General features: G+C 41.3%; 1 long non-coding RNA gene across 1 annotated transcript in view; it reads right to left on the reverse strand.

Annotated features, from left to right (window-relative positions):
* Positions 1-1,415: 1,415 nt before the first annotated feature.
* The window catches only part of LOC146072356 (uncharacterized), a 55,768-nt gene continuing 44,885 nt past the window's right edge, over positions 1,416-12,298 (reverse strand). The window contains exon 3 of the long non-coding RNA XR_014473087.1: positions 1,416-3,244. This is a non-coding gene — a long non-coding RNA (uncharacterized LOC146072356). The remainder of the gene's footprint in view (positions 3,245-12,298) is intronic.

Below are 12,298 nucleotides of genomic sequence, written 5' to 3' on the forward strand. Positions count from 1 at the left end.
TAGACCCATGTCGACCTTGGTCCATGTCGACATTGACCCATGTCGACCTTAAACCATGTCGACCTTGCTGCATGTCGACATAGTGGTGTTGACCCAACGATCCCAACCCGCACTCATTATATCATGCATTGACAGAGCGGTTGATCCGCCTGTATAGTACTGTATTCAATATCAAATACTTCTACTTACAAAACCATTACTCTGACTACACCGACTTATATCTCTTCACTTATCTCAAAATATATCCCCACCCGACCTCTCCGCTTTGCACAAGATCTGTGTCTCTCATCCACACTCATTACTTGCTCCCACTTACACTTACAGGATTTTTTCGGGCAGTACCCACCCTATGGAATGCCCTTCCAGGCACATTAAGACTCTCCTCTAGCCTACAAACTTTCAAGCATCCCCTGAAAACTCCTCTTTAGGCAAGCCTATCATATTCAGGAACAGCCACATAACCTCCAGTAGCATTTATATCTAATTGCATCCCATCAGGATTGTGTTATAATCTGGTAGGACTGCCATGCTATGGAATTCTATCCTAATGTATCCCTCCTATTATCCATATAGATTGTAAGCTTGCAAGCAGGGCCCTCCTACCTCTATTACCCCTTTCACACTCGCAGAGTCGGGTCATACCCGGGAATGTGTTCCCGGATGCTTCCCGGGACTCTACCCGGTAATGTACCCTTTCACACTGCACTCAGACCTGGGATCGACCCGGGACAGCCCCACTCACACTGATCCTGGGAAATCCCTGCAAATACATTTGCATGTCATTAGAAATGGACTCCAGGGCTCTGAAAGATGACATCAGCATTTGTGAGCCCAAGAAAGCTCCAATCAGCAGATTTTTTAAAGTCCCATGTACCCAATCCCGGGTACGGGACTATTCACACTGACATCGATTCCGGAATCTACCCAGGTCAGGATCTGGGTAGAAATCCCGGGATGTTCATCCCGGGATAGTCTTTCAAGACACTTTCACACTGAGCTAAATCCCGGGTTGATGCGCGTTCATGTGCAAAAACCCGGGATATTTTTGCAAGTGTGAAAGGGGTATAAGTCGGTTTGTTTCTACCCAGTTTGTTTAATCACTGTTGTTTCCACTTAAAAAGCGCAACAGAATATGCTGAGCTATATAAGAAACTGTAAATAAATAAATAAAATCCATGCTTGTATAGCGATCCTGTAATCAGAGGATGACTGCTATAAACCTTGGCTGTCACAAAGCCTCACCCAGACTTGGAGATATACTGTAAATGCTAGATTTAAGAAGTGAGGGTATTTGCAAGCTTGGTACTTGGCGTTTTTGACCTTGAAATGCCAAACTAAAAAAATAATTAGAGCAAGACATCCTATGCTTTAAATTTCGAGGGCAAACCATCAGAGTAACAGTCAACATCATAACTTCAGTCCCCTGTATCCATGTATTTATACATTGCATTTAATTTATAGATCAGAGAAAATTCACAGAATTTTTTGCAGAATAAGAAAAATAACAATGACATTACTGATTTCAAATAAAATCAATGACAGGATTGTAAAATAATAGTCTGTAAATGGACAGCAACTGTGTAAGAAAATCGAAAGGCAGAATACAGAGCTGGATGCTTTGAATCTGCAAAGAACATTTCTCCTGCTGTGCGCTCATCCCTGAACACAATACAGTGTAATTGGATGCAGCAATTTAAATCAAGTGGGTCTGCATAGGACTTTAACAAGCTGACATTATCTATAGAATGCTGTGTTCCAGTCACATGACTTTAGTGAGCAATATCCCATCTATAGCGTAATAAAGAGTAAGAAATTAAATACCAGGGCTAGGGTTGGATAAGAAGAGACAGAGGCAGAGGAAAACATATGGGCTGCTATTGATAGAAGATAATAAAATATTTAACCCATCAAGCAAACAAATAAGAAAATTGCTAATGTTTACTAGATCAGTACTGATTCTGGAGGCTAGTAAACTCTGTATTCTCCAAGAATACATTGCGGACACAGAGGGAGGCATTCTGGAGTCTTATGTTTCCTGCTGGCAATGAATGCTGCAGTGTCTCTTCCTCTGTAGTCCAGCAGCTCTTGCCATTAAGTCTAGAAGTTCAGTAGTGCCTGGAGCAGTCATAAACAATTTGTAGAAAGCACCTGACATATTAATGGGCATATGTATCAATTATTGGGTTTTGGTTCAGATTATTGCAACTTTTTATTGCAAAAATAAGAAATGACAATTCTCCCCAATGAACTGTATTTTAAAGTCACATGCATGGATAGCAGGTGACTTTAAGCAGTCAGTAGGCCGACTTTGGAATCCTGACTGGTAAAATCCTGACAGTCGGGATCCCGACAGGGGCAATCTCCCTCATGGGGGTCAACTACAATGTAGGCTTCAAATCTAGGATCGAGCAAGGTGGCCAAAATTTGGTATTCTGATTTCAACAGAATGACCACCCTTGAATGCGGACAAAGAGAAGGAAGGCACAATTCACAAGTCTCACATACTTAGCGGCATCGCTGCGTTTTATCTCCTTCACTTTCTCAAAGCCTGATGAGTGGAATGACCTATGTCAAGCTGGCAGTGTCTGAACTGACTTCATGTGTGGCAGGTTGGAAGGGTTGGAGAACTTTTCACAACACCGAAATCATTCTCCACTGTGCTTGAGTCACATCCATTTGCAAGCCACTGGTTTGGTGGACTTGCAAGGCTGCAATTTCCCAGCCTTGCGAATCAACCAGAATAAACCCCTATGTCTATTAACTTCAAGAAGGAGCTACTGTAACTAAATAATTCGATTCTGATTGGTTGCCTATAGCAATATCTGAAATATTACTCCCATCTTAGTAAATAAACCCTTATCAGTTCATCTGTTTGTCCAAGTGCTACAAATCAGAGTAGATAATAGAGCACTTAACAATAACATACTTTATCAGAGGTAAAAGCATTTATGTCTGGGATTCCTGTAAGTACCTGTAAGTACATTTTGCCACTTCCCCACAAATATTGCCATTGCTCAGGAAATACTCTCCCCACGTTGCAATACGCTTTCATCCATTTTAACAATTATGTTTTCTCCACCAATTTTTTTCTCTGTGGCATTTTTACCAGAGATGACGCACAGACATCTCTCAGATAGTTATTCTCATCCATGACTGGAAGTTGAGAAACAGCTGGTGTCTGGAAGTCGATCTTTTTAGATGTCCTTAATGAGCGTCCATCTTACAGTACTTGAGTCTTTATTTTCTGTGGGGCAAATATGTAATTAGTGTTCGACCAGAAAAATATGCTGTATATATTGAATATATAATGAACATATATCAACATAAAAACTGTTTCTATGGATATATGCCAAAGATAACCGGATTAGCATAAAAAATAAATGTATAAAGATGACAAAATTAAAAAGAAAATATGAAAATAATATAATTATAAAAATTAATATAAAAAATAAAAATAAATGAATATAGATGTGTCCATACAGTATGTGGTTTTATTATTGGTAACTGTTGTTATAGAAACCATTTAAGTTCTGATAGAGTCCATGGGGTGCAAGCAGTGTCGGCTCTTACTGTTTTGGAGAGGGGGGGGGGCTGCCGCAATTCTGCCCCCCCCCCCCCCCCTCCGCTGCCACTGCCACGCTCCCAGTCTGCTCCCAGTCTCTGGCTGTAGGTGTGTGCTGCTGCTCGGGAGAGACGGAGGGGGAAGTGGGGGGAGTCGGACCAGAGCCCCCGCCAGGCCCCTCCAGCAAGCCTGGGCCCAGGTAATTAGTACCCGCTCCCCCCCTCTCGGCTGCCCCGTGCACAAGACTGCACAGTCCATAAAATGCCCACATCCTTCTACAATGCCGAAAAAATGGATGAGTAACAATATGGCTAGATGTCTTTCCCAGGATGATTTTAAAGTAGCATGGGGGCAGTACGGACAGTGTAATGGTTAGCATTACTGCCTCACAGTACTGAGGTCATGGGTTCAATTCCCACCATGACCCTAAATGTGCGAAGTTTGTATATACTCCCCGTGCTTGCTTGGGCTTCCTCCGGGTACTCTGGTTTTCTCCTAGATTCCAAAAATATACTGGTAGGTTAATTTTCTCCCAACAAAATTAACCCTAGAATGAATGTGTATGCATGTACATGTGTTAGGGAACAAGGCCGGACTGTCAAATGTACTGTCAAATGCCAGCGGGGCCGATGGCCAGGTGGGCCAATTTCCTTTTGCAAGGTGGAGGCTTCGGCTCCTGATTGGCGCACAGAGAGAGCTGCTGGAGTCACGGTGGGTCGGGTGTCTCTCTCTGTGTGCCACTGATGTACAGGAGAGAAGGGGGCATCACACGCCACTATTCCACTCTCTCCTGCAAGTCGGGAGAGGCAGCACATGCATGCTCGGTGCACAAATACAAGGTCCGATTCGGTAGTCCAGTCTGTCGCTGGTAGGGAACTTAGATTGTAAGCTCCACTGGGGCAGGGACTGATATGAATGTTCCAATATTCTCTGTAAAGTGCTGTGGAATATTTCATAAAATAGATCAGCTCATTATTTATTTCCTGTCCTATATATAAAATAAAGTTTCAAAATCATTGTTATCTTATTACTGACTTTTAGTAAAAATAAAGAAGTCACTTGTGTTCTTTCCACACAACTTCTTTCTGCAACTGTGTTCAGTCTGATTTTATCAAGCGAGTCTGAAGGGTAATCTTGGATTTTACATCCACTTCCCTTCTACAAGCTCTGACTCATCTATTAGAGTGAAACATGGTATCTCAACATTTGAAATTCATTAAATCTCTTTGGTGTTTACAGTAACACAGTCAATGCATCCTTTAAGCCTTACACAGGCAGATGCATCCACACATCATTCATGCCAGCTTAACTAAAATAACGACTTGGTCAACTGAATTAGCGTGAAAGGTATCAGCTATTTATATGAGGAAGGCCTATTTGAAGTAACTCTGCTAAAAACATTTCCCTCCTCAAAACTATGGTGGTGTGTAGAAGATATAAGGTTTCATTATAAAAATACACCATTCAATTTTCAAAGGTAAAAATAAAAATCACCAAAGGGCCCTCTGCCCTAATGCCCTAATGGATAAAAATTGTTGCGACTATCCTTAACCAAGACTCAAATCGCATTGCAAGATTAAAGCTCATCACCCCACCCTTACGGCGACTTGATATAAATCCAAAGAGGGCAACATGGATGTGACAGCACTGGGCATATCTGTGCCCCTTCATGTCATCCTGTGAACTACTGTAACTCTGACCAAAAAGAAAACAAACAAAATGGCCAATCCTGCATCCATTGCAGTCAGGCCTGCACAACTGCTGGTCACAAAAGATGATACGTCTGTGTGGAATTGCAATCCATCCTCCTGACAAATTGCCCTGAAAATCACAGAATTAAACATCCCACGCACCAAAGTAACTGCACCCAGCCCAACTGAGCTCAAAGGATGAACTAATGTGAATAGGTTATCTCAACCACAAGCTTAAAGCAAAACTTAACAAACCTGACCAGAGATGAGAAGGGAATCTGGGTCTCCCATCTTGACTTGAGGCAAAACCTGAAAAACTTCCAGCAGCCGGTAGAAACTTGTTATGAATTTAGCTGTGAACCTACAGCTGTGACCGCTGTTTAGAATGGCCACAGAGAACCATACTCTGCCTCTGCTGCTGACCTTTCCTGAAGGATCGCTAGTACTTGCAAAAACGAGAACTTTAATAACCACGTTTGAAGGGGCAAATTAGGTCTGCCCTAACTCCGGTGCCACCAGGTCACCAGGGTAAGGAAATGGTCAAAAGGTGAAACTGTCTAAAGGAACCTAACTGAATAAACAACTAACCATAGGCAATCTTCCCACTTCAGGGTGAAAGACGAAAAAATGTATGATCGACTTTGTTGCATACCTAGTCACAAGCATAAGAAAAATAACACCACACAAAAGCACAATATTACACCACACAAAAGCGCAGCAAAACCACACAAAGGTATGGTAAAAGTACCATATACAGGAAATAACTCTGCTGGAGTTGACATAAACAAATGGCGGAGCCGCAGATTTGTGGCAAATTCTGGAGATCCCAGAGGTACAATAAGTAGTATGGACTTAGAGAAGAAAAAAGAGAACACTGTCCACAACATTGCAAAAGTATTAATGCCAAAGAAAAATAACATCTGGGCTCCAACATGGAGCACTTATGGTATACCAGCAGTTTCACTGGACTGGATTTCAACTGCAGTATCAATGGACTTTATGGCAATACCAATGGACTTTAACGGCAATATCACTGGACTTTAATGGCTGTATCACTGGACTTTAAAAGCAGTACCAATGGACTTTAATGACAGTACCACTGAACTTTATTCGCAATACCACTGGACTTTACTTATGCAGCAGTATCACTGGACTGGACTTATGCAGAAGTATAACTGCAATTTAACGGCAATATCACTGGACTTTACAACAGTAATACCAATGGACTTTAACGGCAGTACCACTGCACTTTAACAATAGGACACTGGACTTTAATGGCAGTACCACTGGACTGGATCTTTGCAGAAGTATCACTGGACTGGACTTTAACGGCAGTACCACTGCACTTTAACAACAGGACACTGGACTTTAATGGCAGTACCACTGGACTGGATCTTTGCAGCAGTATCACTGGACTGGACTTTAATGGCAGTACCACTGGACTGGATTTATATACAGTAGCCCTATCACTGGACTGGAACTCAGCAGTATCACTGAACTGGACTTATATAGCACTATCACTGGACTGGAACTGCAGCAGTATCACTGGACTAACGGCAGGATCGCTGGACTAGAGTTATGCAGCAGTAGTATCACTGGAATGGACTTTAATGGCAGCAGTATCACTGGACTGGACTGAACAGGAAACTACCACAGCACAGAACACCCACAAATGGCGCCGGACGCTCGCATATATATATATATATATAGAGTCCTGATCTCGCAATGTCCCTAGACTCACACTCCAAGCCTGGGTGGGAAATCCGAGCCGAATCCACAAATAATAACATATAATCCACAAATAATGTACAGTTTAAATTTTAAATTCACAGTTTAGATTTCAGTTTGCTTGCATCTTATACAAATCTATATATCTATGAACATTTTAAATCTGCCCCATGTGCAGCTTAATATGGCTTTTCGAAGCATTATTAGCTCTTGCATTATTTGCTCTTGTTTACTTAGCCCCAACTCAGAATGCGCCCCAATGTACAGTATTTCATGTTTTGAGACTGGCATTCAAAACTAAGGCCATCATGCTGGTTGACTCGGTAAGCTGCAAAGCTTGCAGCTTACCAAGTCCCAGAGGGGCCGCTCTGGCGAATCACCACTCCCTGCTGCCATATCTGAACGCAACCACGTGAGGGGATACGAAAAACACATCCCCTCGCATGTCACGCTGGTGGAGAAATCATTTGATGGTCGCCGACCAACGAATGATTGCTCCAAATATAAGTCAGTGGAGACTGACTTATTTTTGCGGCCATCCAGCCGAAGCGTTACGCCACAATTTGCATGGGAACGCACATGAAACGGTGGACATTGGTCACCTGTGCGAATGCATGTGGGGGGGGGGGGGCGATTAAACAAGAATGCGGGCCTAAAACTCATATATCAAAGTGTGTATGTACTTACAGGATACTAGGGTAAAAGCCATAGCAGTATTTTCATGCAGAAAGCAACATCCGCATTCAGAGATTGCTTTGATGACTACATGTTTACAGAAAAGAGAAGATAAGTGGCAAATGAACGCTTTCTAGACAGTTTAATCCGTTTGTTAACTCAAAACTCTGGAGAGAAATATAGCAGATTGGGCTGTCCTATGTCAATGGTCATGGCTTCCATCACACACTTGGAACTACGGTAGTTGTGAACATGTGTCCATATGAGTTTCTGTCACAGGGTTCTGTGAATTTATCATCTTGTGGCTCATTTTTCTTTTTTGAATTAAATAAAATGTACTGTAATTTAGCCGAATAACTGAAGTATTTATTTTAATTTTTTACATATTTGGGATCTGCCTGCTGATTACCCAGATATTTAAATCCAATATGACATCATTTTGAACTAACTTTTAGCCATTAATAATAGATATACGTTGGTTAAGGGGTATGTAAACATTCAGAATGTCAACACTGTAATATCAAATGTTTCAGAATGTTAACATATGTCAACATATTCCATCAGATTACCGACATGTTCATAATGTCAACCGTATGCATATCTATACTATGAACATACTGTATGAGCATTAGGGTTACTTTAGGACAGTGATGTGCCAGTATACATCATACAGTACTTGCCCAGAGCATAAAAAGCAAGTTGGCATGGACAGGGCTGGGCTTAACATGCTGTGTAGGCCTGGCCCCTCATGATTAGCTTATTATTAACATAGAATTGTGTCGGAGAAAGAAACGGTATGAACGGGATCTGCCATTTCCGGCCCGAAAACACGAATGGAGAATACGGAAAATTAAGAAGCTGCTGTATTCTCCAGATTCATAATTTTTTTTTTATATTTTAGCAGTTAGACGTTCGTATATGGCCACCAAATCCGTACCATGCCCGGGACTGTCCCGATGCCCCTCGGTGGTGAACTCCGGGTTGATAACCAACACTAAGTAAAAAATAGATCTTGAAACTATTGTGTTAAGCTGTGGAACTACAAGTCATGCAAGCCTCCCCTGCATGCAGGGACTTGGATAACCACAAGTCCCAGCATACAGGGCATTAAAGGGCTCTCTGGTACTTGTAATTATACAACTTATCCAATAGTCTCATAGAAACACAAAGAAAAACAAAACTTTAATACATTCTACATTCACTCATACTTACCTATAGGTTCCAACATAGGCCAGTCCTCTTCTCCATGTAGAATCAATAGGTGTACCTGTGGAAATAAATTATTCTCACCATCCAACCCCGCATACATTGTGTCCTCTTCGGTCCATGTAGGCATCCAGGGGTTAAAAAAAAAACTGCTGAACTGATACCATTACGAACTGGAGAAACCCAAAGTGTAAACTGGGTGAGCTCCGTGGCTGATTGGCTCTTTGCAGCTCTATAGAAGCCCATGTTAGACGCTCATGTTAAATATTTTTTATTCAGTTTTTTTTCTATTTTTTTACACTTGGAAGCCTGCATGGAGGCTTCAGTCAACTACAAATAAAAAAAATCATGGTCTATTTGACATTCAAATTTACTGGTGAATTTGTATTCAAATTCACCTGCAAAAATTATGATAAATCTGTCGATCAGATAGAACACTATGGCTGCATACGGCCGCGTTCTATCGATATCATAGCCGTTCGTAACAACCGAATAGATATTACATACGGCTGATTGTAAATCATCTGGTCCCAAGGACCCGGCCGTATGTAACATCGGATGGGTACGAATAAGTGCATTTGTACCCATCCAATCTTAGTAAATTTACCCCTTAATTACTTTGACATACTGTAGGGATACTTGGTAGAGAAGAATCATGTACTATTGGCTGGCTTACACCCTTATGGACCATACCATTTGCATACCCCTTTGTGTTACAGTCCAGCACTATAAGGATACAGTCTGGGTAAGGGTAAAATAGTACTACTAACATACAGTAAACAAGGTTTACTGAGTAATTATAGACTGTGATTGAGGAATTAATTTAGGTACATTACTGTAAATGTTTTGCAAGATATTTTTGTCTAAATGGCGTCAGAGCATCATTGCAGCTTTCGAGCACCTGCAATTGTATCATACAGTAAATGTAGCCCATTCTACAGAATTCTCTGTGAGTTTATGTTGTGGTATAGAGTAGAAAGATCCTAATAGCAATAATTTCTTATTTTGTAAAACATGCCATCCTCGTTACATTCTTATTTACAGTATACTGGCTTCTTGCCAATAACCACTATTTCTAAAATTCTAAATACAGAACTTACACAAGTTCCGTCATATTTACCATGGCAACCAATTGCACCACAAGTGAGAGCAATCATTTCAACTTAAAGTTTATAAATATATATGGTATATGTACTATATATATATATATATATATATATATATATATATATATATATATATATATATATATATATATATATATATATATATATATATATATATGAAAGAAGAAGTCAGACAGATGAAACATATTGAAAAACCTACAGCCTACTACTGAAAAGATAAGCTATTGCTACACTTGTCCTCTGATTGATTCATGTTTTTATCTATCATAATATACACAGATAATCTGGCACTCAGGTCTGCTCAATGGGAGCTTAATAATGCAGAGAGGACAACTGCTGCGGTGCCTTCCTATGTAGGTCCTGGATGGGGCCTCCAAACACAAGTACAAGAAACGAGGCGGCACTCAGCAGGCTGTAAATATTAAGTCCTTTACTCCAACAGTTTCGGGGCAGGTACCCCTTCGTCAGGGACAGACAGCATACAATACTGTTGGAGTAAAGGACTTCATATTTACAGCCTGCTGAGTGCCGCCTCGTTTCTTGTACTTGTGTTTGGAGGCCCCATCCAGGACCTACATAGGAAGGCACCGCAGCAGTTGTCCTCTTTGCATTATTAAGCTCCCATTGAGCAGACCTGAGTGCCGGATTACCTGTGTATATATATATATATATATATATATATATATATATATATATATATATCTATATCAATGTTTGACTAAATGTCTACCTAATTTCACCTCATTTAATAAAGACTAAAATGTATGTATTGTTTCTACAAATTGTCCATATGCATTAAAATGTTTGGTAGACATGATGTATCAAGAAAACAGATCCGTCTAGTGCACAATATCTAATTATCTTCCAAATCCCTGTGAACAAAATACAGTAAGCAACAGGTCTAAAATGTAATAAAGATCAATTAAACAGAAAATTCATATAGTCCCATTGGCCAGTATATTATCACAGCCCCATAAGCTAGTACACTAATACAGTCCAAACTCACAGACTACACATTTTAATATTAAGAGCCAATCCTAATGCTTTCAAATAAAAGGAGCCATATTGAAACTTAAAGCATAGGTTGACTGCATATACTTGCGGCAAGTGTATTTGGCAGGCAGCACAGATGACTTGTCCTCCTCCCTATTCCCACGGAAATTTAGCCAAAGAAAACAATACTAGGAAGACATGATAAGAAAAATTATAGTCGCTCACCTCCCTTGGGTTTCATTCATGGAATTATTCAACTATATGCTGTCTTTAATCTAATTACTATATTAATACAAAGGTGTTTGTTTTCTGTTCATCACATGTACAATTGGCTACATTTTATTCTATACACTTAAAAATCCAGAAACCAACACCTGACCCAGAAATGTAGTCTCTTGAGGTTATTTCAACTCGGTATCTTCATTGTTGGCCTTTTCACTCCATTAGGCAGACCAGCATCTATTTTTAAAATGGTGTTAGCAATGTCACTACAATGCCCCTTAGGCAGAAGAAAGAGTGAAGGGAGTGAGTGAAAAAGAGTGTCAGGGAAAGAGGGAATGAGAGAAATAGAGGAGCAAAAAACTGGAGTATGAGCAGGAAAGAGAGATAATATCAGGGTGGGAATGAGGGAGAGAGAAAGAGGGGAGCAAGAGAGATTGTCAGGGAGAGAAATTTGAAGAGACAGAGAAAGTGAAGGTGTCAATGAAATAGAAAATTAGAGATCGAGGGTGTCAGGGAGAGAGAAACACTACCAGGTAGGGAGAGAAAGAGAAGAAAGAGAGCAGAAAAAGAATAAGGACAGCAAGAGAGATTAAGAGAGGTGAGACATAGGAGGAGTGAGAAAGGGTTGGGAAAAAGAGAGGGGGCAGGGGGAAAAAAGCAGGAGAGATAGAAAAAGATAGGAGAGCAGGGGGTGAGATAAAATGAGAGAGGGGTGTTGGGAGACAGCACAGGAGAGAGAAAAATAGAGAAGAGAGGAAAGGGGGAGACCACAAAAAAAGAGGAGTGTGTGTGGGGGGGGGGAGGGGGGGCAAAGAACACCAGTGAAAGAGAGGGGTGCTGAGGAGACAGAGGGTGGTTGGATAGGCAGGGTGGGGAGAGAGTGGTGGCTGGGTAGACAAGGAATCAGAGAGAGGGGGGCTGTGGAGAGAGGGGAGGAAGAGAGAGATGGAAAGAGAGGGGGAAGACAGGGATGGGGAGAGAGGGGGGCTGGGGAGATGGGGATAGGGAAAGAGAGGGTGCTAGGAAGACAGGGATGGGGAGAGAGGGGGCTGGGGAGACAGGGAGAGTAGAGAGGCGGGGTGGAAGGAGAGAGT

This window comes from Crinia signifera, chromosome 4 (assembly GCF_055691185.1).
Source record: "Crinia signifera chromosome 4, ASM5569118v1, whole genome shotgun sequence".
NCBI lineage: Eukaryota > Metazoa > Chordata > Amphibia > Anura > Myobatrachidae > Crinia > Crinia signifera.